This window comes from Geotrypetes seraphini, chromosome 1 (genome assembly GCF_902459505.1).
Source record: "Geotrypetes seraphini chromosome 1, aGeoSer1.1, whole genome shotgun sequence".
NCBI classification, from domain to species: domain Eukaryota; kingdom Metazoa; phylum Chordata; class Amphibia; order Gymnophiona; family Dermophiidae; genus Geotrypetes; species Geotrypetes seraphini.
In genome coordinates, this window is record NC_047084.1 from 173,371,690 (window position 1) to 173,395,653 (window position 23,964).

Genomic DNA, 23,964 nt, shown 5'->3' on the forward strand with positions numbered 1-23,964 from the left:
CCTTTCCTTCAAAATATACATATTGAGATCTTTAAATCTGTCTCCATACACCTTATGACGTAGACCACTGAGTATGCAGCTGTAAATAAACATGTGTACCATTTTGTTTACTACTATATTTAGCAATGAAAACTGCAATTAGTCATCATTATATTGTGACATTCTGTCACTAGGTAATGAACTAATGACAGCCTGCCATCCTGTCAAAGACAGAAAGTAGAATATGAGTGACCTACTTCTCACAAGAAAATGAGTTGTTTGTAAGGCATTTCCTCTTTAGTATGATATTATAATACTAGTCTTTAAGCCCGTTACATTAATGGGTGCTAGAATATATGTCTGTCTGTCTTTCTTTCTGTCTGTCTCTCTCCCTGCCCTTGTGTCTTTCTTCTTTTCTTTCTGTCTCCCTCCCTCCTACTATTTGTCTTTCTTTCTATCTGTCTCTCTTCCTGCCCCCTATGCAGCATTTATCTCCCCCTCTCCACTTTCCTGTACAGTAGCCAAGGAGTGGCAGCTTTCCAGGTGCTGGGTCCATGAGTAGAACCTTATGCCTGGCCTTGTGTAGACCCCAATTAAGTTTTCTGTGGGATATGATAATATACTGTCTTCCACCATAGTTTCAAGGTAATTTACAATAAAAAAAACTGTTTACAAATGGTGTCAGGTCAAAAGCGTGCCGGGACAAAGGTGCGCGCAGGCACGCGCCTTTGTCTTCGGCGGTTTTGTCTATGAACCCAAAGGCGCGCGCAGACAACTGAGCGAAACGCGGAGGTGCGCGCCGAAGAAAATGACTGTTTTAAAGGGCTCCGATGGGGGGTGTGGGGGGAACCCCCCCCACTTTACTTTATTCAGATTGCGCCGCATTGTGGGGGGCTTGGGGGGTTGTAACCCCCCACATTTTACTGAAAACTTCACTTTTTCCCTAAAAAACAGGGAAAGAGTTAAGTTTCCAGTTACAACCCCCCAAACCCCCCACAACGCCACCGGGATCTGTATTAAGTAAAGTGGGGGGTTCCCTAACAAACCCCCCGTCGGAGCCCCTAAAAACAATCTTTTTCTTCGGTGCGCGCTTCTGTCTTGCGCTCAGTTGTCGCGCGCCTTTGTCTTCGGCGGTTTTGTCTATGAACCTTTACAAATATATAAGAACAAAAAAAAAAAATCAGACCCCCGCTCATCTTTTTTTATTCTCCTCCCTTACGTTTATTGTGGTCTGCTGGAAGAACTTGTATTTCATTCATGTATTTTCCTTTTGATCTGATGCCTTCGTTCTTATTTTTTTCTTGGAAAAGCAAGCCCTGTGAGTTTAACTTGTCATTATTGCTAATGTAATAAAAATAAAAAAAACACCAATCAGATCCCTGAGTCCTTCGTACTCTGAGCCAGAGCCAATGCAGCAACCCAGAAGAAATGGCATCCTTGAAAGGTCTCTGGCCCAACCTGAGGGCCCCACCGTGGATCAGGCATCGAGAGACCATCCCCCCCCATTCGCGTTCCAGTTACCTGAGCCGCTGCTGGTCCCCTTTCAGCGAAAGTCAAGCCGTCCATCACCTCAAGTAGCGCGAGCATAGGGGCAGAAGGTCCCTCGCGGTGCTGGGGTGGGCGGGGCTGCGCTCACGCCTCTCCCGCGCTGGCCGCGGCGGTTAAAGGCTCGCGCTGGACACAGCCATTGCTCGGGGCGCCTGGAATTCCCGTGCGGAACGAAGAGCTTTACGAGACGCTCGCTCAAGGGAAACCATGGGTGAGTGGGAGGCGGCGCCACCCCTCCCCCCCTTTGAGGAGGTAAGCCCAGCTGTCCCCGCTACCAGGTGCCCGACATGCTTCACAGTCGCTACAGAGGTGGTTCTCTTCGCGGGGGGCGGGACGAATGCCAACCAGAGCACGCAATGCGTCGACGGTGGCTAAAAACCATAGGGCGGGCGCTGATACCATTGGGCCGTCAAGTGGGCAGGGCTGTGGAGCCTGGGTACAGAGAGGAGTCGTGGCGGCGGCTTGAGCATAAGCCCGATCTGACTTGGGTATATCTTGAGGACTGAGTGAGAACCCTGCACAATGTAGCTTCATGGTGCGGCGGTAGTAAGCCCGATGCGTGGTAAGCGCGCATGCGCACTCTAGTGGCCACATCACGACAGATCAGGGAACACGGCTTTAGAGTGCGCATTCGCGCTTACCATTTTATTATTATAGATTGTCAAGTCAATGGGTATGGACAAAACTGTTTGTTTTTTTATATTTAACAGAAAAGAGAACATCTGTAATCAAAGTGATTTATTACCTATACCTATAATAGCCTTACTGGGTTTGACCAATGGTCCATCAAGCCCAGTAGCCCGTTCTCACAGTGGCCAATCCTGTTCACTAGTACCTGGCCAAAACCCAAGGAGTAGCAATATTCCATTTTCCTGATCCAGGGCAAGCAGTGGCTTCCCCCATTTCAGTAATAGATAAATAGATATAAAAAGAGCAGTTTTCAAAGGCATTTTCCTGCATAAAATAGGATTTTATTTAGAAATAGGGCATTTGAAAATTACCCAATGCATATGGGCATACAGCCTATGCATGCACAAGTGTGCATGCACATTAGTTAGAATGAATGTGCAAACTTGATAGGCCACACAGTTTTTATGTTCCATCATTTTCTATCCACTCAGTATTCAGTAAGTGGCAGTTAGCAATTTCTTAAAGCGGATAGCTTAGCAATTTGTTTAAAGTGGATAGCCTAGCTGGTTTTCATGGAGGAAAAGCCCATAGTCTGTTATTGAGAAAGACATTGTGGGGGGGGGGGGGGTTATATTAAGTGATGTTAAAGTATAAAATGATTGTATCTTATGTTACACTTATTGAAAGTTTTAAAAATGAATAAAGATTAAAAAAAACAAAAGAGAGAGAGAAAGACATGGGGAAGCCTCTGCTTGCCCTGGATTGGTAGCATGGAATGTTGCTACTCCTTGGGTTTTGGCCAGGTACTAGTGACCTGGATTGGCCACCGTGAGAACGGGCTACTAGGTTTGATGGAGCATTATGATCTTACGCATACTTCAGACGAAAAATCTTTGGATTGTTGTCAATGAACTTTATTGAGCTTCAGTGTGTTAACCATTGCACTGCTCTTAAAACAACCACATGCACTGATGATTCCACCATTATTATTGTGGTGGCTGGGCTAAAAAATTATGAGTGGTCTTTTACAAAGCCGTGGTTGCAAAGCTGCTGTGGTAAAGGCACCTACCAAATCAATCTTGCAGGAGCATTTTGTATTATCTATTATGATTTCATAGCAGCTGCATTCATTTGCAATAGTTCAGGTTACTTAAACTCAGCCTGAACCACAATCCTAAAATCTTCTACTGGAACAAATGGTTTATCTTAGCAGATAAAGGTCAAATGGGCCATCTAGTCTGCCTATACACAGCATCCACTATCTCCTATTCTCCAGTCTCACACTTTCTTGAATTCAGACACAGCCTTTGTCTCTATCACCTCTACCGGGACACCATTCCATCCTTTCTGTAAAAAAGTATTTCCTTAGGTCAGTGTTTTTCAACCGCTGTTCCGCGGCACACTAGTTCTATGGGTTTTGGTACATTTACCGCGGCAGTATCACAACTATGGCTTTGTAAAAGGGGCCCTATGTTATTCATTTGCAAAGACCAATATTTTGCCAGTAAGTCTTTTGCAAGACATACATAGAAACAGAGAGAATGATGTAAGATAGACTATTTAGCCCATAAAGTTTGCCCATCCATGTCATCTACTGTCCCTTCTTTTCTCTTAGAGATTCTATGTACTTGTGCCAAGCTTTCCTGAATTCAGATACACCACCACCTAATGGCTTAGTAAGGATAAGCAGCACCCGGGGCGGTAGCACCCCTCCCCCCCCCTCTTCCCTGCCCCCCTGCTGTGCATGTGCCCTCCTCCCTTCCCCAGTACCTTTTTTACTTCTCTGGCGTGAGCAGCATTCCCACGAGGGTGTCAGCTCGCCCTTTGATGTCACTGCCTAGGCGTGGGTCCCGGAAGTGACGTCAGAGAGAGTGCTGATGTTGACATGGACAGCAACCTCGCACTGGGGAAGTGAAAAAGCTACAGGGGAAGGCAAGAGGTTTGTGTGCACAGCAAGGAGAGGAGCAGGGGGGGGGGAGCGCGGAGAGAAGGAGGGGTGCTGTGTCCTTAGGAAAAATGGTGCCCGGGTTAGACTGCCCCCCTTCCCTTACTATGTCACTGTCATCACCAGCAATCTATTCCATGCATCCACCACTATTTCACAAAAAAAGTATTTGCTTAGATTCCTCCCGAGTCTAACCCCTTTCACCTTCATTATATGCCCCCTCTTTCTAGAGCTTTTCAGAGACTCACCGCCTCTGTATTTATGTCATGGGACATATTTAAACGTCTGTATCAGTGAACATAAGAACATAAGCAGTGCCTCCGCCGGGTCAAACCATAGGTCCATCCTGCCCAGCAGTCCGCTCTCGCGGCGGCCCAAACAGGTCGCGACCTGTCTGAATAACCAGAAGGGGCCCCCTTGCCACCTTGGTTTCCCATTGAAGCCCTATCTTCCCATCGAAGTCCTAATCCTCCGGTCTTGCACATTCACGACTTGGTTGGGTTTCCATACTTATTACCTGGTTAGTTTTCTATACTTGTATTACATCCCAGCACCTCTCTCAGTATCCCACGATCCCTTTATCCCTCAGGAATCCGTCCAATCCCTGTTTGAATCCCTGTACCGTACTCTGCCTGATCACTTCCTCCGGTAGCGCATTCCAAGTGTCCACGACCCTTTGGGTGATAAAAAACTTCCTTGCATTTGTTTTGAACCTATCTCCCTTCAGTTTCTCCGAATGCCCCCTCGTACCTGTTGTCCGCTTCAGTCTGAAGAATCTGTCCCTATCCACCCTCTCTATGCCCCTCATGATCTTGAAGGTCTCTATCATATCTCCCCTGAGCCTCCTCTTTTCCAGAGAGAAGAGCCCCAGCCTATCCAACCTCTCGGCGTATGGGCAGTGTTCCAGCCCTTTTACCAGTTTCGTTGCTCTCCTTTGGACTCTCTCAAGTACCGCCATGTCCTTCTTGAGGTGTGGCGACCAATACTGAACGCAGTATTCCAGATGTGGACGCACCATCGCTCGATACAATGGCATGATGACTTCCTGCGTCCTGGTTGTTATGCCCCTCTTTATGATGCCCAGCATCCTGTTGGCTTTTTTCGAGGCTGCTGCGCACTGTGCAGATGGCTTCAGTGATGCATCCACCAGCACACCCAAGTCTCTCTCAAGTCTGCTGTCTCCCAACAATGCCCCCCCCAATTTGTAGTTGAACAACGGGTTCTTTTTCCCTATATGCATGACCTTGCATTTTTCCACGTTAAAGCGCATTTGCCATTTGTTTGCCCAGTCTTCCAGCTTGTCCAGGTCCCTTTGCAGGTCCTCACACGCCTCCCTGGACCTAACTCTACCGCACAGTTTGGTATCGTCTGCAAATTTTATAACCTCGCACTTTGCCTCCTTTTCCAGGTCATTGATAAATATGTTGAAGAGTAACGGCCCCAGCACCGATCCCTGTGGCACACCGCTCGTGACTCCCCGCCAGTCAGAATATTGGCCCTTCACTCCGACCCTCTGCAGTCTACCTGACAACCAGTGCTTGATCCATCTGTGCACATCCCCTCCCACCCCGTGGTTCCACAGCTTCCTAAGCAGCCTTTCATGTGGCACCTTGTCTAAAGCCTTTTGAAAATCGAGGTAAATGATGTCTATGGGTTCCCCATTGTCCACCCGACTGCTTATTCCCTCAAAGAAGTACAGAAGGTTCGTTAAGCATGACCTTCCCTTACAGAATCCGTGCTGGCTTGTTCTCAGTAGGCCATTTCTCTCGATGTGCTCGCAAATGCCGTCTTTGATCATAGCTTCCACCATCTTCCCTATAATTGAAGTCAGGCTCACCGGCCTGTAGTTCCCGGGGTCACCCCTCGATCCCTTCTTGAAGATAGGTGTGACATTCGCCAATTTCCAGTCCTCTGGTACCTCTCCAGTTTTCAAGGATAGGTTGCAAACATGCTGGATTGTGCCCGCTATTTCTTGTCTTAGTTCCTTTAGAACCCTTGGGTGGATCCCGTTAGGGCCCGGTGATTTGCCGCATTTTAACCTGTCTATCTGTTTGAGGACATCCTCCTTACTTACCTCTATGTGCTCCAATTTTTCGGCCTGTTCCCCACTCATGAGCTCCTCTGAGTCCGGTATATTAGATGTGTCTTCTCTCGTGAAAACCGACGAGAAGAACATGTTCAACCTCTCAGCTACCTCTTTATCTTCTTTAATCACTCCCTTCCTATCCCCATTGTCCAACGGCTCCACCTCCTCTCTCGCTGGTCACTTCTCCTTTACGTAACTGAAGAATGCCTTGAAGTTTTTCGCCTCCCTGGCCAGCCCCTCTTCGTATTTCCCTTTTGCTTTTCTAACCTCTCGGTGGCATTCCTTTTGGCATTTCCTGTGCGCCTGGTGATTTTCTTCCGTTGGGTCCTTTTTCCATCTCTGGAAGGATACTTTTTTGTCATTTATTGCCCTCTTTACTTCAGTTGACATCCAAGCCGGGTCCTTTGACCGCTTGTTCTTGCAGCCTTTCCTGAAACTGGGGACGTACATTCTTTGTGCTTTCTGCAGGGTGTCCCTGAATAGGGTCCAGGCGCTTCCTACAGTCTCCATCCTAAAGATGTTTCTGAGCTTCCTCCCCACCATTTCCCTCATAGCAACATAGTTTCCTTTCCTGAAGTTGAGCGCAGTTGTTGCGGTCCTCCTTACTATGGGAGTCTCCCTTTCTAATTTGAATCTGATCGCGTTGTGGTCACTGTTGCCTAGTGGTCCTCCCACTTCTACCCCTCTTGCAGGCCCCCCTAATCCGTTTAGGATGAGGTCAAGAGTAGCACCCCCTCGCGTCGGTTCCCTGACTAGTTGCTCCATGAAGCAGTCCCTCACGGCTTCTACAAATCCTGTTTCCCTAGTGCAGTTGGAGTGACCCGTACTCCAGTCTATCCCCGGGTAGTTGAAGTCCCCCATCACTGTTACACTACCAGTCCTGCATTCCTGTCTCAGTTCAGCTTCCAAGTCGTGTCCGACTCCTTCTGGCGTACCAGGTGGGCGATAGTACAGCCCCAGTTTTATGCCTGCACCCTTGTTTCCCGGCAATTTGACCCATAGCGATTCCAGCCCCTCTGCCTTCGTTGCCATATCCATCCCGACCGAGTAGATAGAGTCCTTTATATATAGTGCTATGCCTCCTCCCTTCTTGTGGGTCCTGTCCCTCCTGTAGAGCTTGTACCCCGGCAGCGCCACATCCCATTGATTTTCCTCTGTCCACCAGGTTTCTGTAATTCCAATGATATCCAGGTCCTCCCCCTTGGCCACGACTTCTAGTTTACCCATCTTGGCCGTGAGGCTTCTTGCATTTGCGTATAAGCACCGCAGGTCCCGTTTTTCCTCCACCTCTGCATTTACCTGGGCCGCCTCCCCTTGAATTTGAATTTTGGGCAGCTCTCCAGTTCCCTGTGCTTTTGCTTTGCCATCAGCCTTTACCCTCGTAGCTTTCGGCTTCCCCACTTTCCCGCCACCCCACTTCCCCGCTTTTCCTCTGGGTTTTCTAGCCCTACCTGCCCCCTCTTGGGCTATCGTCCCTTGAGCCTCAGTTTGATCCCCTTCGCCTTGTGGCACCCCTATATTGCCCTCAGCTTTCGCCCTCGTGCCACCCAGTTCCCCTGTGTCTCCATGCCCCTTAGTCTCCTCCCAGCAAGCTCCCTTTACCTGATGTTTCCCTCGCTGTCTGATCATAAGATCCACCGGTCTCTCTACTTCCTCCTTGCAGTCATCCCTTTCAGCATCTGTTCTGGATACCGTTGTCCAAAGCGTCAACATCAGATCAGCTGTCGGCTTTCCCCCTCTCCTCAGTTTAAAGCCCTCTCGATCTCCTTTCTCACATTGGCTGCCAGTAGTCTAGTTCCCGCTGTGCTCAGGTGCAGGCCGTCCAGCCGGTAGAGTTTACTCTTTCCCCAGAAGGACGTCCAGTTCCTCACAAAGTGGAAGACCTCCTCCTGGCACCATCTCCTCAACCATGTATTCACAGCCTGGAGGTCTGCTTGTCTCTTTGCATCTGCTCTCGGTACAGGCAGGATCTCTGAGAATGCAATCCTCCGGGTACTCCGCTTCAGCTTTTGTCCCAGGACCCTGAACTGGTCAGTCAGTGTGGCCATGCTGAAGTTCCTCCGGCTCACATCGTTCGTTCCGACGTGGATTATCACCGCAGTCTCCTCTGTCTCTGCTCCTTCCAGGATCCGCTCGATCCTATCAGTGATGTCTCGTGTCTTGGCCCCTGGGAGACAAGTCACTAGCCGGTCCTCCCTTCCTCCAGCTACGTGACTATCCACCTCTCTCAAGATCGAGTCTCCCACCACGATAGCAGACTTCCCTTTCCTCAGCAACCTCCTCTGTCTCAGGTCTGTGTCCTCGGTGTAGTGCGGTGTCTCTCCCTCGGGGTCCCGGTGAGTCACAGTCACTTCCTCTTGCGTGGTTCCTCCGCTAGGTCCTTCCCCGGTGTCGCCTTGTGGATCCTGGGTCTCGTCTGCCGACATCCGTCTGTGTAGCTGCTGATCCTGTTCCTCCACCTTCCTATAGGCCTCCTCGATGAATCTCTCGAGGTCCCTCACCTGGTCCACAATGGGGCCTGCTCCGTCTGTGTCCTTGGTTGACCAGCTCGTCTCCTCTGTGGTGCGCAGTCCCTCCAGTTCCTGGACCCTGACCCTCAGTCTGTCGACCTCCGTCCTCAGGCTTTCCAGTTCCTGACACCGACTGCATATGTACTCCCGCCTTCCCAAGGGGAGGTAGTCGTACATATTGCACTCTGTGCAGTATACCGGAAAGTACCTCTGGGGTCCTGGGTCCTCCATCGCTCTCGTGAAGTGCTGATGTGCTCCTGCTTAGTTAGATTTTTGCTGCTGCTGGGCTGCCTGGGCTCCTTCTCAAGGCTCCTTCTCAAAGGCGCTCTCGCTAAGGCGAGCACCTTTGCCGCTCGCCTTTGCCGCGCGCCGAACGGCTGCGCGCCGTTGGCTCCTCCCCTTTTATGGGAGGGATCGGCTGATGACGTCGGGGGTAGGCGGAGCTATCTCTCGCCTCTTCCCCTGGGCTCTGCTCTGCCCGTTTCGCCTTAGCCCCTCTCTTCTCCTTGTCCTAGCAGTCTCTGCACTCCTCTGATCTTTCTCTGCACTCCTCCGATCTCTCTCTGCACTTCCCGGTACTCCTCCTCTCCTCTCCGGTCTCTCTCAGCACTCCCCGGTACTCCTCCTCTCCTCTCCGGTCTCTCTCAGCACTCCCCTGTACTCCTCCTCTCTGCTCCGGTCTCTCCCTGCACTCCCCGATATTTCTCCTCTCTGCTCTGGTCTCTCTCTGGTTCCCACGTGCTCGGCTCAGCCCTCCCAGCTACCTGCTGCAAGCCCGAGTGTTGGCTCCAGTGAGATCCCCGCCGTTGGCTCCTCCCCTTTTATGGGAGGGATCGGCTGATGACGTCGGGGGTAGGCGGAGCTATCTCTCGCCTCTTCCCCTGAGCTCTGCTCTGCCCGTTTCACCTTAGCCCCTCTCTTCTCCTTGTCCTAGCAGTCTCTGCACTCCTCCGATCTTTCTCTGCACTCCTCCGATCTCTCTCTGCACTCCCCGGTACTCCTCCTCTCCTCTCTGGTCTCTCTCAGCACTCCCCGGTACTTCTCCTCTCCTCTCCGGTCTCTCTCAGCACTCCCCGTTACTCCTCCTCTCCTCTCCGGTCTCTCTCAGCACTCCCCTGTACTCCTCCTCTCTGCTCCGGTCTCTCCCTGCACTCCCCGATATTTCTCCTCTCTACTCTGGTCTCTCTCTGGTTCCCACGTGCTCGGCTCAGCCCTCCCAGCTACCTGCTGTAAGCCCGAGTCTATATCATAGCTCCCCATTCCTGCCTTTCTTCCAAAGTATACATATTGCGATCTTTAAGTCTGTCCCTATATGCTTTATGATGAAGACCACTGACCATAAATGCAGCTCTGTCTCCCAGCTGTGCAGTTCATTTATAAATGGAAGAACAGCCTAATGGTTAATGCAGTGAGCTGAGAACCTGAGGAACTGTGTTCAATTCCCACTGCAGTTCCTTGTGACCCTGGGCAAGTCACTTAACCCTCCAGTGCCCAAGGTACAGAACTTAGATTGTGAGCCCCCTCGGGACAGAAAAAAGTACCTGTACATAGTACCTGCACATAGTATATGCAAAAGTACCTGCACATAGTATATGTATACAGCAGGGCAGTATATCAAGCCCATGACCCATTAACTGTTTTTATGAAAAGATTCACTGCCTTGAGTGAATTCCTTCAATAAGGTGGCAAATAAACCCTAATAAGAAAATAAATAATGGGACATAGCAGGTGTAAATAGACATAGGCAACTTGTAATGTAGTGACCAAATATCATAGTAGTATACAATTAGAACACTGAGCTAAGCTTGGAAATAGGCTAATTGCTTTATAGAAATGACAATAAGATGATACAGCATGAGTATTGGGAATATTAAAACAGCATGAACACTCTAAACAGAATTATAATGCTCCTACAGTCGGCACAATACAAATTAAATATCTTAATAGACACCAGAATGGACATGTGTAGTTTAAAATGCACTTGTGAAATGTGCCAACATATTTAAGGGCTGTCTTGGAAATAGCATTAGTAATTTTTATGCACCATACATGCAACAATAGTGACAGTACATTCACTTTTACATTACTAGGTCAATATTTAAAGTGATTTAAATGGCCAGGAGTTTTTCCTGGCCATTTAAATCACTTGTCCGGGATTATATTCAGTGGCATTTAACTAGATACTGCCACTGAATATATATGGTTAGCGCCAAAACCAGATATTTTGCGGACTGTCTGGGGGCAGAGTCAGCACTTAATGAAGGGCCAATATTCAGTACTTAGGGCTAGATTCACTAAGCAAACCGATCGTGTACCGATCAGTTTGCGAGCCTTTTGCGACCAAATTTCCCTCCTGCACTATTCACTAAAGCCTATAGCAATCCGATCCCAATCCTCCCATGCAAATTAGTAAAATCCCATGCAAAATAGCCAAGCGATTGATTCATTAACAATTGCTTGGCTATTTTGAGTCAGGTTTTACTTCTGATGAACCCGACTGCTGCAGACCTGTCGGTAACTGAGTTACCGACAGGTCTGCAGGTTTTTTGACAGGCCTGCCTGTCTTTTTTATTCATTTTTTTTCCATGGCACAGATATTTTGTGTGTGTTACACATGCAAAATATCTGCCCTATAAAAAAAATGAATAAAAAAGACAGACAGGCCTGTCAAAAAAATATGTACCCCCTCATAAAAACATGCCCTCCAAGCACGGCCGCCCCCACCCCCGACCGGCACAGTCCTCACCTTACCTCCCTACCCGCCTTGGGTAGGGGGCATGCTAATGATCGTCCCAATTTGCATGCAGGCCTTTACTGAATTAGTCGGCCGGCATGCAAATGGAAACGGATCGTGCATGGTTTGGAGGTTTAGTGAATCCTGGCCTTAAACGGATAACTAGGACAACATAAAACACAGCCCTATCTTTATCCTGTATAGCTCATCCAGTTAAATTCTGAATATCACACTTAATTAGTTTCATGCTTAAGGCAGTGTGCCGGATGAGTAGGTAGTGGATCAGCATACAGCAGATAGAGCATCAAAGCAGGAACCACAGGCACTTTAATTAGGCAGTAAATCCAGTATTCCTTCCCTCGCGTAACAGTTCATCAGCAGAGTTATATTCCCAGCAGAGGATAAATCGCTAGTGGTCACAATTCCAGGCAGACTTTATTTGCAAAAACAGAAGCCAATAGAAAACCTGGGATGGATCCCGGATGGGAACTCAAACAGAGAGCAGCACTTTTAATCAATGACCAGAATAAAATGAGTTTACGTTCTTGTAACCTTTTCCAAACTTAGGGACAATCCCCACCCCTTTCCCTTATGGGCTCTAACATAATCCCCTAGGCAAAAGCTTAAAACAAAACAGTGTCCCAAAATTCTTCAGGGCCGAGCACACTTCTTTGTCCCTAATCCACAAGTGGTGTTACAAAAGTTCTCTGGAAAAAACAACGCTGCTAGCAGTTCACAGTTTTTAGTAACAAAACAAGTGTCTAATCCCTGTAATACAGCAATCTGCCTCATCAGCTGCTTCCATGGGCTTATTAATAACACTCCTGTGGAAAGAGGATTACACCCTAACCCCTCCTTCCTATAAATCCCTTCCTCTCATTTCAAAGTAGGGTGTATCCAGCAGTCCATAAGTAAAAAGAGCATTTACAGTTCTGCAAGAAGCAGTGCTTTAAGGGGGCAGACATCTGCTTCCTTGTATTTATTCAATTTTCTATACTGTTCTTCCAGGGGAGCTCAGAATGGTTTACATGATTTTATTCAGGTACTCAAGTATTTTTCCCTATCTGTCCTGGTGGGCTTGTAATCCATCTAATGTATCTGGGGCAATGGGAGGGGAGGGGAGGGTTACAAGTAGCACTGTGCTACACTCTCCCCTGCTGCCAAAAGTAAAAAGAACATTCACAGTTCTACAAGGAGCAGTGCTGAAGCCACCTGCTTCCTATTGCTTCATGGAAAGACTTATTAAACAAGAATTAGATACGATCCTGACCGAGGAGAATCTACAGGATCCCCAGCAGCATGGATTCACAAAGGGAAGGTCCTGTCAATCCAATCTGATCAGCTTCTTTGACTGGGTTACAAGGAAACTGGATATGGGGAAGTCTCTAGACGTCGTGTACTTGGACTTCAGCAAAGCTTTTGATAGCGTCCCGCACCGCAGATTGTTGAGCAAGATGACTTCGATGGGATTGGGAGTGATATTGACAACATGGGTCAATGACTGGTTAAGCGGTAGAATCCAGAGGGTGGTGGTTAACGGTACCCCCTCCAATACATCGGAGGTGACCAGTGGAGTGCCACAGGGATCGGTCTTGGGACCGATCCTTTTCAAAATATACATAAGAGACCTGACTCAAGGGCTTCAAGGTAAAATAACACTATTCGCCGACGACGCCAAACTATGCAACATAGTAGATAACAGCACCTTACCCGACAGTATGGAGCAGGACCTGCTCTTATTGGAACATTGGTCCTCGACTTGGCAGCTGGGCTTTAATGCCAAAAAATGTAAGGTCATGCACCTTGGCAGCAAAAACCCATGCAGAACTTACACTCTGAATGGTGAGACATTAGCTAGGACTAGGGCAGAACGTGATTTGGGAGTAATCATTAGTGCAGACATGAAAACTGCCAAGCAGGTGGAGAAAGCTGCATCCAAGGCTAGACAAATGGTGGGATGCATCCGTAGAGGTTTCGTCAGCCGGAGGCCCGAAGTCATAATGCCCCTGTACAGATCCATGGTGAGACCTCATCTTGAATATTGTGTTCAATTCTGGAGACCACATTATCAAAAAGATGTGCGGAGAATCGAGTCGGTTCAGCGAATTACCACCAGGATGGTCTCGGGACTCAAGAACCTCCCATATGAGGAAAGACTGAATAAACTGCAACTATACTCGCTCGAGGAACGTAGAGAGAGGGGGGACATGATTGAGACTTTTAAATATATCACGGGCCGCATCGAGGTGGAAGATGATATCTTCTTTCTTAAAGGACCTTCAACCACAAGAGGTCATCTGCTGAAAATCAAAGGTGGGCAATTTCATGGCGACACCAGGAAGTATTTCTTCACCGAAAGGGTAGTCGATCATTGGAATGAACTTCCATTGCAGGTGATTAACGCCAGCAGCGTGCTCGATTTCAAAAAGAAATGGGATATGTATGTGGGATCTCTAGCCGGGTGAAGTCTGGGGGTGGGTCATTAGCGTGGGCAGACTTGATGGGCTACAGCCCTTTTCTGCCGTCATATTCTATGTTTCTATTGAGCTTAACTGGGTCCCTATCACACCAGATAAGTTTCATCCAGCTATGTATAACTGGATATTCTTTTTTTAAATAATTTTTTATTAGTCAGAAAATGAGAACAGACAGAACAATAAACTAGTATAGATGCCTGAAGGAAAAGAGATATACAAAACTGACCATCAAATAATACAGAGGCTGAGGACAAACACTCCCCCTCCAAGGCGAAGTCCAGTCAGGGAGAGGACAGAAAACAACAGCCAAAGTACACTGTGAAACAAACTGTTCAAATTTTCCATTTAATATTGAATATAATCCCCCACGCATACAAGCACACCCACCCACCCTACCCCCAGCCATCCCCCCCCCCTCCCGCCCGAGTGATTGGAAAAATAGTGAAACCTGTATGAGGGTTGCACCTCCGCCATGGCCACCTCTCAAAGCGATCGATACAGTTGGTGATAAGTGGACACCCCTTCCCCCACACTGCAAAGTTCCCAGTGAGCTATTTCCACAAGGGACCGCTTCCATCCCACCACCTTAGGGGCAGTCTCGTCCATCCATATACGGAGGACCCCCATTTGGCTACCAGGAAGGCGATATAAATAAGTTTAATAATAATAATAAGTATTTGATTGATCGCTTTATCAATTTCAAAGCGATTAACAAAAGTTTAAAATTACAATATGTAAAATTTACATAAAAACAAACAAACAAGACAAAACAAATTCATTACTGGACAAAATGGAAACAATAGGGTAAGGAAGGGGAGAAGTTACAATATATTTGAGTAAAGTAGAGAACAAGTAAGGGAAAAACACATGTAGGTGGGATAAAGGAAGAATAAAGAAAAAAAAAAAAAAAAAAAAAAAAAAATTTATTATGAAATAAAAGAAAGACCGAAAAAATTTAAGTAATAAAGGCGTCATTAAATAAAAACGTTTTAAGATTACTTTTAAATTTATCCAAATTAGATTCTTCACGTAGATAGATAGGGAGAGAATTCCAAGTATGGGGAGCTGTAACTGAAAAGATGTATTGTCGACGTGTATTGATTATTTTTAATGAAGGAATTGTTAATAATCGCTGTTTATCTGATCTTAAAGTTCTGTTGGAAGAATAAGGAATTAGTAATTTATAAAGGAATGCAGGAAATTTTGATTGAAGAGATTTAAATGTAAGTAGGCAGAGCTTATAAATTATTCTATGGGCAACAGGGAGCCAATGGGCCTCCTTGAGGAGAGGAGTGATATGATCAAATTTTTTTGCATTAGTAATAAGTCTGATAGCAGTATTTTGTATTATCTGCAAACGCTTGATCTCCTTTTGAGCAATACCTTGAAACAGCGCATTGCAATAATCTAATTTGGATATAATGAAGGAATGAATAAGAATCTTTAAAGAAGTAGTGTCGAATAATTTAGAGATTGATCGTATTTGTCTGAGTCTGAAAAAAGATGATTTAATAACGCAATTGATGTGGTCATGAAAGGAAAGTTTATTGTCAAGAATGACTCCGAGAATTTTTGTTTTTGATACCACTTGTAACGGAGATCCAAGAATGGAAATTGGGGATATAAAGGTTGGATTGTCTTTCCAAGGAAAGAGTAATATATTTGATTTAGTTATGTTTAGTGCTAAACGATTCATGTTTAGCCATTGATGTACCTTTTCAAGTTTTGTATTGATCTGAGTTATATCGGAAAAATTAGTAGGGTCAATAGGATGTAAGAGTTGTATGTCATCGGCGTAGGCGAATGTAGTAAAGCCGATGGATTGACATAAAGTTAACAAGGGTGCCAGAAATATATTAAATAAAAGAGGGGATAGTATGGAACCTTGAGGGATGCCATGCTGAGAGGAGAAAATGTCGATGATTGAAGAAATAAGAATATCCTGGGGGACAAATGTAGGAAAGGTAGGCTTCCTCTCCTTCATTTAACCAGGTTTCAGTTAGACAGAGAACGTCGAAGGAGTGATAGGAAATTAAATCTTTCAATAAATGATGCTTAGATTTAACTGAGCGGACATTAATTAATTAATAAATCGCCAGTGCTCAGCTACCAAGCCTTAGTTCAGCACCTCCCCCTCATATCCCAAAATGAGAATCAGGTAAGACCACTGGAGATGCACCCCCACAATCTTAACCAGAAAATCCAAGACCCCATTCCAGTAAGTACCCAACTCCGGGCATTCAATGAGCATATGCAGCAAGGTCCCCTTCATGCACTTATACACACTCATCAGAGTCCCAGAGGCTTGCCGTACTCCCCCAATCCTGGTAAAGTAAGTGCGATGCAGCAGCTTGAACTGTAGTTCCTGAAGTTGGGCATTTCTAGCCCCCCTAGTTATGTTGGAAAAGCATGCACTCAAGACTTCGACACCAAGAGGTTCCCCCAACTCTGTGGACCACTTAGATGCCAATGTGTGTAACTGAGAAGTTGTTCTCTCTTCACGTGCCAACCCATACCAGGTGGAAAGGGAATTTAAAGAGGAGGGAAGGGAGAGAAAAAGCTGATCCACCTTTGAAAAACAGGAACCCAAAGGATTCCTCTTGCAGTGGTCCTCAAAGTAGAGGTGCAATTGGAGCTAGGCGAAGAATGGCATACATGGTAAGGACCAGCGGCAGCGAAGATCAGCATAGGAGGGAAATGCTGGGGTGCTTGGGTCAGCTGGACTGGAATGCCCCAGGCAAAGGCCAGTACCAAAATGCTCCTCCAGCCCGTGGGCCTCCCCACCCCAACCCCGGGGGAATCTCAGGATTACCACATATAAACCAAAAAGCCCAATTCCCACCAGAGCAGGGCCCACCGCAAAGGGTCCAGCCACACCAAGGAAGAACCCACCCGAGGTCTCCGCCACCGAGGGAAATCCAAACATGCTAAGGTGCGATAAGGAGCCACCCACGAGTCCAAGAAGCCCACAGGGGCAAAACGGAAACTAGACGTGTAAATCTCATGGAAGCAGCAAATCAGGGCATCCACATTATATAGCCGGAGGTCCGGCAGCGCCAACCCCCCCCCCCCCCCCCCGACTTTGAGTGAGCATCCAAAAACTTATGTGGGCCCTGCGATTGTGCCAAATAGAAGAGCCAATAACAGATTTATAGGCCCGTTCATCCATTCCCTTGAGCCAAAGAGGGATCATCTGCAGAGGGTAAAGAATCTTAGGTAGCAGGACCATTTTAACAAGTGATACCTACCTGATAGAGACAGAGGAATCTCCTCCCAACAGAGACAGTAATCACGAAGCTGCTTAAGTTTGTCTGATATATTACGATGATACACACGAGATCAATCCGCGCTAAGGAAAATTCTAAGATATTTAAGCTCCCCTGCAGCCCAACGAAAAGGGAAATCAGGTAGAAAGCGCAAAGTGCAGGGGGACGTCACTGGCATGGCCTCAGACTTACTGAAATTTATACAAAGGCCCGAGAAGATCTCTTAGAGGCAATAAGATTAGTCAGGAGAGGTATGGACACCCAGGCATTGCTGACAAAGAGCAGCATGTCATCTGCAAACATGGTAATCTTACAGTCTTCCAAGCCAACTCTAATACCCTTAATTGCAGGGGAGGCCCGAATCTTAATAGCCAAGGGTTCCAACGAGAGAATGAACAAAAGTGGGGATAAGGGACATCCCTGCCTCGGCCCCCTCAGCAGTGGAAAAGAGGCCGTTCGTCTCTTGCTAATGAGCAATTGGGTGGTCGGGCCAGTGTTATGAAACGGTCCGGTAATGCCGTACTTCCGTACAATCCAAAAAAGATATGGCCATGTATCCTATCGAAGGCCTTCTCAGCATCTAAACTGGCCAGCAAGTCATCCCCCGCGTGACTCCTGCCCTCTCGAAGCGCCACCAGAACCTTCAGAATATTAGAGGAGGAGAATCTCCCCAGGATGAACCCCACTTGGTTGGGATGGATAAGTTGGGGGACCACCTAGGCCAACCGTCCCGCCGAATGGCCGTAAGAAGCATAATATGGGCCTATAAGAACCCACCAGTTCGGGATCTTTCCCTGGCTTGGGAAGTACCACCACGTGAGCATGGTTCTGTTAGGGAGAAGCCGTTTAGTGGCCTGCATATCTGCATACAGGGCACCGTAGAACTCCGGTCCCATCCCGTCTGGTCCCACGACCTTGGCTAGTTTCAGTTCACCAATGGCATCATGGATCTCCCGTCAGGTGATAGGAGCATTCAATAAACTCTGGTGGGCTTCAGATATCTGGGGAAGAGCCAAATCCTGAAAGAACGAATCCCTCGCAGCGGTATCATAAGGACCTGAGCTATACAATTTGCTATAAAAACGTACAAATTGGTCCTGAATAGCTTGATCCTCCGTATGCAAGAGGGTGGGGCTTTCCCGAATGCGAGAGATATGCGTGGCCTTCCAGAAAGGCCGAACAAGGCTGGCCAACAGCTTTCCCGCCTTATTGCCCCATTTATAAAGTTTAAACTTGTATACGTCAATGTGGGTTAAAGCCCTATCTGTCATGATAGTAACAATGCGTTTACGCAAACTAAAGTAGGAATAACGGGCCTCCGCAGTACCCTGCTGTAAGTGGTGAGATTTACTTTCCCTCAGTTGCTTAGCAAGAGACCAATTCAGCATCCCGCCACTTCCGCAACTCCCGCTATAATACAATCCCAAAAGTAAGCTTTTGCAGCTACCCAGAACACGTTATCTGAGACCTCACCCCCTGCATTACACTGGCAGTACTGGGTCCATTCCTCAATTAAGTAAGTATGGAAAGATTTATCTAAATAAAGGGTGGAGTTAAACCTCCAGATTCGGTCAGGGGAAGACCCCCGCCACTTCAACATCAGAGAGACCGCTGCATGATCGCTGAAGGGGACATCCAGAATATGTGTGCGCACCACCCGGCCGATGGACCGAGATGACAGTGATGCCCCCAGAAAAGAAAGTATAATTGACTTCGCCAGGATGATAAACACACCTCACATCCTGGAGGTCTAGCTCGCCCATCAAAGAGTTTACCTCCAGCCATTCATTATCTTTCTTTACCATCCCTTCTTAGGAGGGCCCTGGGGCCAACAAGCCAATGCAGTCCAAGTCCCACCAAGTGTAAAAAGCAAAACAAAGAGAAATCCAAACCCGCAGGTTCCCTCTCAAAGACCAAAACTGCAGGAGCAGCAAAAAGAAACAAACATAGGAGAGGAACCCAGTACACCCCTCCACACACACACACCTAAGGCAAATAAAGGAGCCAGAAGGAGCCCCGCATGCCAAACAAATAGCAAGCGGAGGCAGGAGGCCCAGAGGTGTCATGGTGTTAGGGCTTGAAAAAACAACAATGGGAGACTATAGCCAGGAAAGTATGTCAGTGGAGGCCCAGAGCCCCAGGCGCTGAGTTGCATCAAGCACCGACCCCAAAAGCAGAACAGTCTCATATGCGCAGCCCCGTAGTTAAGGGGCCGGTGCCACTGGAGCCAGGGTCTGGATATAGGCGTGAAGATCTTCCACCGTGTCACACAGCTTCGGACCCCCGGCTTCCATGATACGCACTCAAGCAGCGAACAGGACCACAAACTGGAGGCCCCGGTTACGGAGCTCTGAGCAATACGGTGCCAAGGCACGCCGCCACACAGCAACCTCTGCAGAATAATCAGTGAACAGTAGGACCTTCTTGCCAGCATACCCCGACAGATCCTTCTTCCCATATAGTGACATCAGTTGAGCCTTATCAGTGAAATTAAGGATCCGGGCAATTACAGGCCGAGGTCGGCCATCCCCCTCTCTGTAGGGACCCATGCGATGTACATGCTCCACCAAAATCCGGGCGCCCGCAGGTGAAAAACCCATGGCCTCTGGGAGCCACTTCTCCACAAGGGCCCACAACTCATCCTCCTTGATAGTCTCCGCCAGCCCCACAATCCGGAAGTTGTTATGTTGGCCTTGATTTTCCTGGTCCTCGAGATGCTCATGCATGATAGAGCAAAGTGCTTCCATGGCCCGCAGCTGTGCCTCCATAGTGGAGGACCAGTCCTCTTGTGCTGCAATTCTTGTCTCCGCGGTGTGAAGACACTGATCATGGCGCTCCAGGCAGTCCCGGATGTCTTCAACCGTGGCCTGAAGTTTAGTTAGCCAGTCATTGATTGCCGCCAAGATGTTCTTTGTAAGTTCTTTCACTGCGTCCTCCTGGAGTAGCACTTTTGGCAGGGAGGAGGATACAGACGCCATATTGGATACCCCGTGCAGTTTCTGTGCCCTGGCTGGTCACGGAGTCTTTATGGGCATAACTCAGCCAAACTCCACCATATCAAATCGCGGAGCTGCCCGCTGCACCCTGGAGGTAAGAGGCACGAGGCACATCCTGGTGGTATTTAGGAGTGGGAGCAGGTACAGGAAAAGGCAAAAAAGCAAGCAATTAGACGCAGGAGGGTTGGAGCTAGAGCAAGGAGCCGCCACTTAGCTCTGCGTCATCACGTGAACTCCAACTGGATATTCAATTCTGGTGCCCAGACATGGCCTGGCATTGAATACCTGTGGATGGTGCTTTAGGCAGCAAAAAAAACAACAACAACCCATTAAAACATGCTGTATTAGTGTGCCGCAAAATGTGTTTTTGCTTCGGCACACTAACAGAGCAAATGTTTTTCTGTGGCACACGCATAACCCCATCCTGCTTTGCCTCCAGTCCCACCCCACACAAACTGCATCTCGCTTTCCCTGAGCTCAGGCCATGTCTGGATGGCCTCCGAGCATGCATGGATGTCGACGCGATGACATCGCACACGTGCATGCATGTGCACAGCATCATCACGTTGACAACTACGCATGTTCAGAGACCCTCCAGACATAGCCCCGAGCTCAGGGAAAACGAGACAATGTTCTCTATTATGGGAAATTCATCTTTCGCTCTGTCGGCTGTCTTTCGCCATTGGACTGCAAGAGGACTTCTCTATCTCTATCAGTCCTTACAGGATGATGGCTCTTTGAAATCATTTTTGGACTTGTGGGCTGAGTTTGGACTTGGGTATCAGGACCTTTAGGCTATTGGCAGTTGCGTCATTATGTGCACTCTCTCCCTCTAATGAGGGAGATGTTGGAAATTTTGAAGGAGGCCTTATGTCTAGATTCCCAGCAGGCTATACCACTGCGATATCATCATCGGTTTCTTCAAAAAATGTTACCAGCCTATGAATATACATAGCTTAGTCTCAGGTGGACATTGGGGTTGATGTCACACCTGATAACTTATGCCACTAATTTTGTATTATGTCAGCTTTGAAGTTGTCTTCTTTGTTGTGGGAATTGAGTTTTAAAATGATTATGAATTTACATGTGTCTCCTAAACATGCCCTGCATATTGGCCTGCACACAGATTCTTGCTGCCCGAAATGTACGCAAGAGGGGGGGAGGGCCTCTTTAGGCCACATGTTTTACTCTTGTCGACTGATACAGGCCTTCTGGAAGAGGATCTTGGCACATATCTCCTCCTTGTGGAATGCTCGCTGCCTTTTGTCCCCACGTATATTGTTGTCTTGGTGCTCTGTGGTGGCTCCACTACCTAAAGGTATGCAAGGATTTTTGCAAAGAGCCCTCTTATTGAGAAAGAAGATAATTTTGGTACAATAGCTGGATGTTGATCCCCCTTCTTTGGAGCACTGGAGAGCAGCAATGATTCAACTTATCCAAATGGAGAGACAGATGGTGTCTGATATGCACTCTCAGGGAGGTGTACAACTACAAACCACTTGGGAACCTTTGTGGAATTCCTTGATTATTCACGCTCATAGTCATCTTCTGAACCTGTAACCCTCATCTAGGCTCTTGTTTGGTATTACTCAACAGTGTTTTTTGTTAATTAATGGGCATGATGGGAGGGGGGGATTATCATTTTTAAAATTGTCTTAACTTTTGTTACAGGCTTATTTACATGTCTTCTTTGGTACCTGTTCATTCTTGGCTTGTTATTGTGCCTGTTCTGTTCAATAAAAATTATATGAAGAAAAAAAAAAAAGAACCAGGAACTACATTTCACAAAATGGCTAGAAAACCCAGGGTGGGAGTGGAGGCAAACAGGCCAGGTGCCCCAGCTCCGGACTCCTAGACCCACCCCAAGGCCCGCCCAGTTCCACCCATCCCTACCCTGTTATGCCCTGGTCCCACCCCCCAATCTCGCCCTAGCCCTGCCCCTTCCCAATCTCCTGCTGCCTGCTCACATTGGGCAGGAGGGCATCTGCGCATGTGTGGATGTGACACACTGTCCTGCGCACGCACTCATGCGCATGACATTATCGTGTGGCATCCGCACATGCGTGGATGCCCTCCTGCCTGATGGCGATTTGTTAGAAGCTTTTCAAAACTCAGACAAAGTGCCGGGTTTCGAAAAGCCATCCGGACCCTGAGACATGTCCTCAAAAGGAGAACATATCTGGGGAAATCCAGACGTCAGGTAACCCTACACAGCTGCAGTGGGCCCTGCAGTCCTGGCAACTTTTCCTCTTTCTCCAGTTCTATTGAGCTCAGGATAATCATCACCATTTGGCTTCCTGCATCTTATCCCAGCCCCCAGCAGTAAGGACACAGACCCGACACCAGCATTAACTTCAGCGATGAGACCCTATTGGTACCACCTGTCTGATGCACCATGTGCCAGAGTTGGTGGAGCTGACAGGGCCTTTCTGAGAGCGTGGACTCAAATGTTCTTCTTCATTGAAGTTAGTGCCGGTGCTTGGCCTTGTATAGACGCTGAACTCCAAGACAGGCAGTGGGAGGGCAGCAGGAGAAAGAGGATGAGAAACATTGGATTTTTCAGGGGTGGAGAGAGAGGGCGATGTTGGACCAAGTGAGGTGGGGAGAAAGAATTAATATGGCAGGGTGGGAGGGAAGAGAGTAGGGCATGGATAGATGAGAAGGGAAGGGGGATATGCTGAAAAATAAGATAGAGATGAAGGGAAGAAAGGAGGAGGAAATGCACATGGATCAAGAGAAAGGAGATGCACAGTCATGTGGCAGAGGACCCAGCTTTTACTTATGTACAGCTATCTCTGACATGGAGTTCTAACTTGTCCTTCTTTGATCCAGATCCACTGCTTCTTAAGTCTGTCACAGTTCTTGTGGCTATCCTAGCCACCTTTATGATTTTTTTTATATTAAAGTTGGTTATCGGAATCTCCTATGTATCTGACTTTATTGCTGAAAAGTCAGATAGTTTATAGCTATAGTTTATTATTTATATTCCACCTTTATCCAAGGTGGATCACAGCATCAACATAATATGCAGACAATATCCTCTGGATCCAACATTAATGTAAAAAAGAAAAATATTCCTGAAGCTCCTGGGCAAAGTAAGCCCTGCTGAAGCAAAGCAGATCAGGGTGGAGAAGCATTCACTGGATCTGGGACAGACCAAAGCAGCAGAGAATCCAGGGCAGCCACAGGATCTGGTTGAGGCAGCACAGGATCATGGGCAGAACAGAGAACATTGGAGTCCCATATCCAAGACAGCAGAAGATCCAAAGCAGCTCATAAGTAAAAGCTGGATCCTCCACAGACCCTTGTGTAGAAGATATAGATCAGATCCAGAGAATCTGGCTTTTAACCAGTCCTGATGGATGGAGATGTACATGGATGGAGGGAAACAGAAAGAAAGAGAGAAGGAGGATATACCACACATGGATGGATAAGAGGGGACGAGAAGAGAGAGGGAGGATACACGCGGATTGGACAGAAAGGACAGACTTGACAAAGGAATAGAAAAACGGAAGAAAGACGAATCTGGACATTCTTGCTTTAGGGATCTTGGAGCAGATTATTCCTCAGGCCAGTGGGAAGTTAACTTTACTTCACCATTATTGAGATGGCTTGGGATACTGGGCTTCGTGAACCTTCAGTCTGTCCCTGTATGGCAACTCTTAGGTTCATATGTGAGCCAAGTATAGGACAATTGAGCCATTGTGAGGTTGGCTCTTAGACATTGGTAGAATGAGGCATTATGCCATCACAATCTCAGCTCTGGAATGTTGCTACTCTTTGGGTTTTTCTG